Source organism: Parus major, chromosome 24 (genome assembly GCF_001522545.3).
Source record: "Parus major isolate Abel chromosome 24, Parus_major1.1, whole genome shotgun sequence".
Taxonomy (NCBI): Eukaryota; Metazoa; Chordata; class Aves; order Passeriformes; family Paridae; genus Parus; species Parus major.
The window spans coordinates 3,706,880-3,712,847 of NC_031792.1; positions in this window are offsets into that span (position 1 = coordinate 3,706,880).

Here is a 5,968-nt window from a genome sequence, read left to right on the forward strand (position 1 = left end):
TCCTATGTCTGTCTGCAGGGTCTGTGCAGAGCCCTGGCAGCCGTGTGTGTCTCCACGTGGCTTTGCAGGCACTAATGAACATCCCCCGTGCTGTGCTCCCTGCTCCCAGGGAGGAAAAGCTCATTATCCAGGGAGATGGATGCGGTGGCGTGTTCCCAGATACCCCATGGCAGAGCCAGGCTCTAGGTCTGGATGCCTGGGTTACAGAGGTGCCTGGGGAGATGCTTTTTGTTCCAAAATCAGTGGTGAATTTAGGGGATTCAAGTCCCACCACCCTACTGCAGCACCCCTGGGGGGTCTCCTTATTCTCTGTATCCCTCATGTTGCTCCTGTAAATGCACCCTCAAGCCTCCACAAAACAATTAAAACTGCAGCTACCCATAAAAATTAATTGTGCCGTGCAATGCTGCTCTCTGGCCAATGAGCTTGTCCCCACCTGACCCTGGCGGGGAGACCCCATCCCTATTGGAGCCCCTCCGAGGGGGGACCGGGTACCTCTGCATGTGGTTGCCCCAGCAACTGTCAGTCTCACGCAGCATCCATCACACCCAACATTTGGGAGCCGTTATCGCGCCTCGGGTGCGGCGGTGATGGAGCGGTGCTGCGGGATAAGCGTCACCCGCCTCACCTCGCTCTTTATCTCACAGTGCTCATAAATATCCGCTGGCTCCTGCGTGCCCCCCTGCCCCAATCCCCTCCCGATGCTGCTCACAGGAAGAGCTGCCCGAGCAGAGACCTGTGCCCGTAGCAGACTCGGCAGAAAACCAATTAGGAGCTTCCGAAGCGCGGTGTCGTTAATTGCCTCTATCCTTGCAAATTAATAAAGCGTCGAGGCCATTGTTTGACTCTGCCTGTGCGTGCGTGGCCTCAGGTGCAGCCTGGGAATGTTGGAGGGAGTCTGAGGGGTGGGAAGAGTTGTGGGGTGATGGGTAGAGGGGAACTGTGAGGTGGGAGCCCAGCTGCTCTTCCTGCTCCTTCACCAGCGTGTCCTTGTGGGGCAGAAAGTGTTCTGAAAACTGTGCCAGATCTTTCCTCCACCCAATTTTTTTTCCCCTGCCTTTATCCTGCTTTCCTTGTTCTCCAGCATCTAACCTGGCTCATGCTGGGGGATTCCCGCTCCTTTTCTGAGCCTGCACCATCCTTGATCTGTTGCTTTGCATCATTTAAGGACTTACTTTTAAAGGCAAAAAAAAATGCTGTTAAAATAGAGTTGACTTTTTTAGTGCTGCCTAAAACTAAGCAGGTTCTGAGGGTCGGAGCTGCAGCTGCGGGGAACTGCAGGTGTCTGGGGCTAGGCTGGTTTATCCCAGGAATTCTTGGTTCTCCTTAATTAATTCGTAAGGCCTTCTCTCATGTTTTTACACAAACACCACGGTTTTGGCTCACAGCATCCCTCCCGAAGGGAAGCCCAGCGTGGGGCTGTGGAAGACACCCGCCCAGCTTGGAGTGCTGTCCTCATCCAAGGTTTTGCAGGGGAAGCCTGGAATAAGCATGAATCAGCCATTCTCTGAGCATAAAGCAGAGTGAGCACCAGCATCCCCCCCCGGGGGCTGCCTGGGATGGCTCCCTGCCTGCTGCAGGCAGCTTTCCTGCAGGGAATGCATAATTTCCTTGGACCCCCTCGGGCAACCAGCTGGGAAGCTCCAGATTCCCCAGTCTCGATGACAGTGTGGGGAATTTGGGAGCAGCGTCTCCTGCCCTGTCTCGCTGCTCTGGTGATGAAAGGCGAGTGACAGTCGTGGATGTTTTGGGGGAGGAAAACACGTAGGGCAGGGCTGCTGCAGGGAAGGGATTACTCTGCCTTCCCTGCTCCCAAAGGATGCTCAGCCTCTGTCAGGCTTTCCCAAGGATATGTTGATCCTTTCCCTGCCATGGTTTGCTCTCCAGTGGGACTGACCCCAGGGATCAGAAAGGTGCTGGTGGGTCCCTGCAGGTGTTTTCCTGCATCCTTGGCTTTAGGTTGCAGGGATGCTCCGGCTGTGCCTGGAGCTGCATCTCCTTGTCAGCGCCTCAAAGGATGCTCACATATTCAAATGCTTCGAGGAGCTGGGGCTCTGCACTTGTTCCCAGGAAAATAAATAAATAAAAATCGTCTGCTGGGATTTTCTTGCTCCCGTTTTTGCTGGTGAGGAGTCAGGCCCGGGGAAGGAGAGGGAAAAGCGGATGGCGGTGGGGGAAGGAGCGGGTGGGGATGGGGTGATCAGAGGAGGGCTCCTGTTGTCTGGGCACCTCCAGAGATCCCAGCGAGAGCCCGGGGGCCGGAGCGATGCCCTGCAGAGGCTGCGCTGCCTCGTAAAGCCTCGGCAAGGCCACCGTGTCCTTGTCAGCGGGGGTGGCGCAGGTACGCGTGGCCGGGCTGCTGTCCCCGCGGCTCCGGGCTCCGTGTCACCTTCGGAGCCGGGAGCCACCGAGCGGTGACCGGAGCGGTGCCGGAGGAGCCGCAGCACAGCAGGGAACAGGCATTCATTTGCTGCGACAGCTTTGCAACAGATTCCTTGGCGGAGCTGACTGCAAACTGCAATCCTAAACTGTCGGACGGCTCCTTTTTCCAGCCTGGGAGTGTGAGAAACAAATTTGTTTGGGTTATAAAAACATATTAAAAAGCAACACATTTTGTTTTGCAATATACATAGTTCTTCATGCCAATTTTTTTTTTTTTTTTTTTTTTAATGACTGCCATTCTAATCCCTTCCAGACAAAGACGTTTCTTAATAACTTTTTGTGGAGGTAATTGCTGGGGAGCCGTTTCAAAGTGGCAGGCAGGGAGCTGTGGGTTGCACAGCTGCAAGTGATGGCTGTGCATTGCTCAGGTACGGAGGGAGGAAGGATCAAAAAAAGCTCTTGCGTGTCTCTAGCTTTGAAAAGGTTCCATACCTGGTGATGCCTGACACCAGGATGTCTGGAACAACACAGGAAAGTGGCTTTTTGCTCATCACATATGCCCAGATGGTTGGCATCTTGATGTGCATGTGCTGTGTCGTTCTGTGGTGGTTCACTGGCTGCTTGGCTCTTCCCACATCCCGGGTTTGGAGAGTCTGGCTCTGAGGAGCAGCTTATCAGCACCAGCAGTTTCCTCTCCCTCTCCACCAGGGGATAGCAACCTCCTAACTGGCATCCAGATAACATTCAGGACCTCCAGCAGAGGGTTTCCCTGGTGGGAACAATGTGTTAGGGATCCCTGGGAGCTGCGGGTGGGTTTGGATCCCAAACCACTTGGGGTCCATCAGCTCCTCATCCTTGGGCTGATGATTGTGAAACATCCTGGGGTGTCTCCAAATCTCCTTTGAAAATGAGGGGGTCCAGACTTGTTTTTCCAAGATTTGCCCTTCAAATTGAGGAAAATGCCTGTAGGTTATTATTTTAGAAATGGCACTGTTTGATGTGTAATTAAAATGCTCCATTTAATTAGACAAATACCAAAGAACCTTCAGAAACATGACTATTTTTCTATATTTACCCTTCTTGTGTTTTTCTTAGTGACTGTAGTTCCAATTAAAACAACCTCCCCTATTAAACAGTTGGCTCTTAAACCCAGAAACTAAAAATACAGCAAGACCACCAAGCTGCCCTCCCTACCCCCACATCTTTACCTTGGACTGCTGCCTCTCCATTGCTTTGCTCCCTGAGAGCTTCTTGACGCACTTGCTGGAGCTGGTGGTACTTGACTTTGGCTTTGCTCCATCATTTCTCCTACCTTGTGCTAAAAACTTGCTGCCTTTGGGCAGAAATATGCCCAGAGCAGCCCGATTAGGATGGAGGGATGGGTTACTATGGGGATGGGAAGGCATTTGCAGCAGGTTTTCTCCCACCCCATTAATTTGGGGAGCCTTTGGAGGTGGTTTCATCCCAAAAAGCCCTGTTTGATGTGCCTCCAGCTGGGAGCTGACGCTTGCTGTGGCGGGGCTGGGGGGAACAGCTTGCATCCACTCCAAACATGTCTGTGCCATCCATGCGTTTGCAGTATAGGAACAATAGCCGGCCTGCCAAGCTAAACACGAGCTGTTCCCCGAGTTATTGGCATTTTGCTGTTTGCCAAGGGTCTGGAGAGGAGGAGGATAAGCAGCCATCAGCTCTGAGCTGCAGCTCGGGCTTGGGAGAGGGGCTCTGAAGGAAACCCCTTCCGATCATCCGGGTTGAGGCAGCGTCAGCAGCGCTTTGTGCCTGTGCTCCGGGAAACTGAGGCACGGGCCCTTGGTTTGTATGCACTGGGCAGCCCCAGGGACAGCTCCCTGCCCTGCTTGGCCCCAGCTGCTGAGCTCAACCCCCCAGGCACTGCGCCTGCTCCTGGCTCTGTTTAACGGGGAGGTAATTTCCCAGAGGTGCCTGAAGTTGCCTTAATGCGAGCTGTCAAAATGATGTACAACTGTGCCGGGCTGCCTCGCTCCCCCTGCCTCTCCGGTGACAATTTTGTCAAAGATCCTTTATGAGATGCTGTTTTGACGGGGTGCTAATGGCCCCTTCCTCATCAGGCACTCGCGATGTCCCCGAATGTGAGGAGTGGAAGCCGCTTGTTTCTGTGATAATTAAGAAAAATGATAATAACAGGTTTAAAGGAGAGCAGCTGGGGGTCAGTGCTGCTGGGTTGTTGGCAGCTCGGTGATGCTCACAGCCTGCAAAGGCCAGAGGTAGGTAGCATCTTCTCTGTGGGATGGAATAAACCCAATTTTTGGGAGCCTTTGGCATCACAAGATGCACCTCCAAGGGTTTGCTGGGATGGGGCAGCCCCCAGAAATAAGGAGCTGGCTCAGCTCATCTTAATAACATGAGAGGTTAAAAATAAAAATCAACATATACCAGATTATCGAGATGGGATTAATATCAATTTTAAACACCCCCCAACATCAATAATGACCCAGCGTAGCCCAGCTAATGAGATTGGGAGCCTCAGCAATCAAGGCAGAGGATTAGAGATGATCAGAATAAATCCCAAATGATGAGGGACGTTGCCAAAGTCTATCCTTGGAAGACCCCACTGGCATGGACCTGATCCTGAGGGATGCTTGGGGCTGACTTTGCTTGGCCCCAAGGCTGGGTGATGTGACCTGGCTGTGGGTTTGGGCACAGGCTGCAGCTTTTGGTGACTGCTTGGGTGTTGGAGCCCAAAACAGTGACACCTCACTGACACCAGGGTGAAATCCCACCTGTCTGGCAGCATCCCATGGGTTCCCACCTCCACCAGTGATGCCTCAGACTCCAGGCCTAGATCAGGACATTGGGACACTTGGACATTGCCAAAAACCAGTTTGCCCACAGCCCTTGGATAGCCCCAACCATCTTCTCCCACAGCCACCCATGGTCTCCAGCTGTGCTCTCCCTTCCCAGTTCCCAGCTTAATCCCCGTGCGTGTTTTTAATGCCTCTGCATGTCTCTAAGCTCCTCTATACCCAGAAGCCAAATGCTCCTTGTAGGATTCAGATGTCTCCCCTGTGGATTAGATGGGATGGCTGCAAATTCCTTGTAATTTGCTCACGCAGGGTCTATTATCTGCTCCTGGGAGGCACAGGAGGAGGGGGTTCAGGGTGGCCCCCCTCTGTTTCCCATCTGTGGAACACTGGGCTAGGGGGATTTTAGCCAGTGATCCCTTGTTGGGGCTGTGATTCAATTACTCCCCACTGCAGCCTTGCTGGTGGCTACTGGGCAGCACTGGAATTTCTTCCACATGTGGTGTGATGGAGGATGGCACATCCCTGTGCCAGGCAAGGCTGGGTGATGTCCTCCCTGTTCTGTGCAGGGCTGGAGCAGAGCATCCCAAACCCACTGAGGGCTGGCCCACAGCATCCCCATCCCATTCAGAGCTGGTTCATGGCATCCCCATCCCATTCAGGACTGGACCAGAGCATCCCCAGCCCATTGCTGGACCAGAGCATCCCCAGCCCATTGCTGGACCAGAGCATCCCCATCCTGTTCAGAGCTGGTTCATGGCATCCCCATCCCATTCAGAGCTGGTTCATGGCATCCCCATCCCATT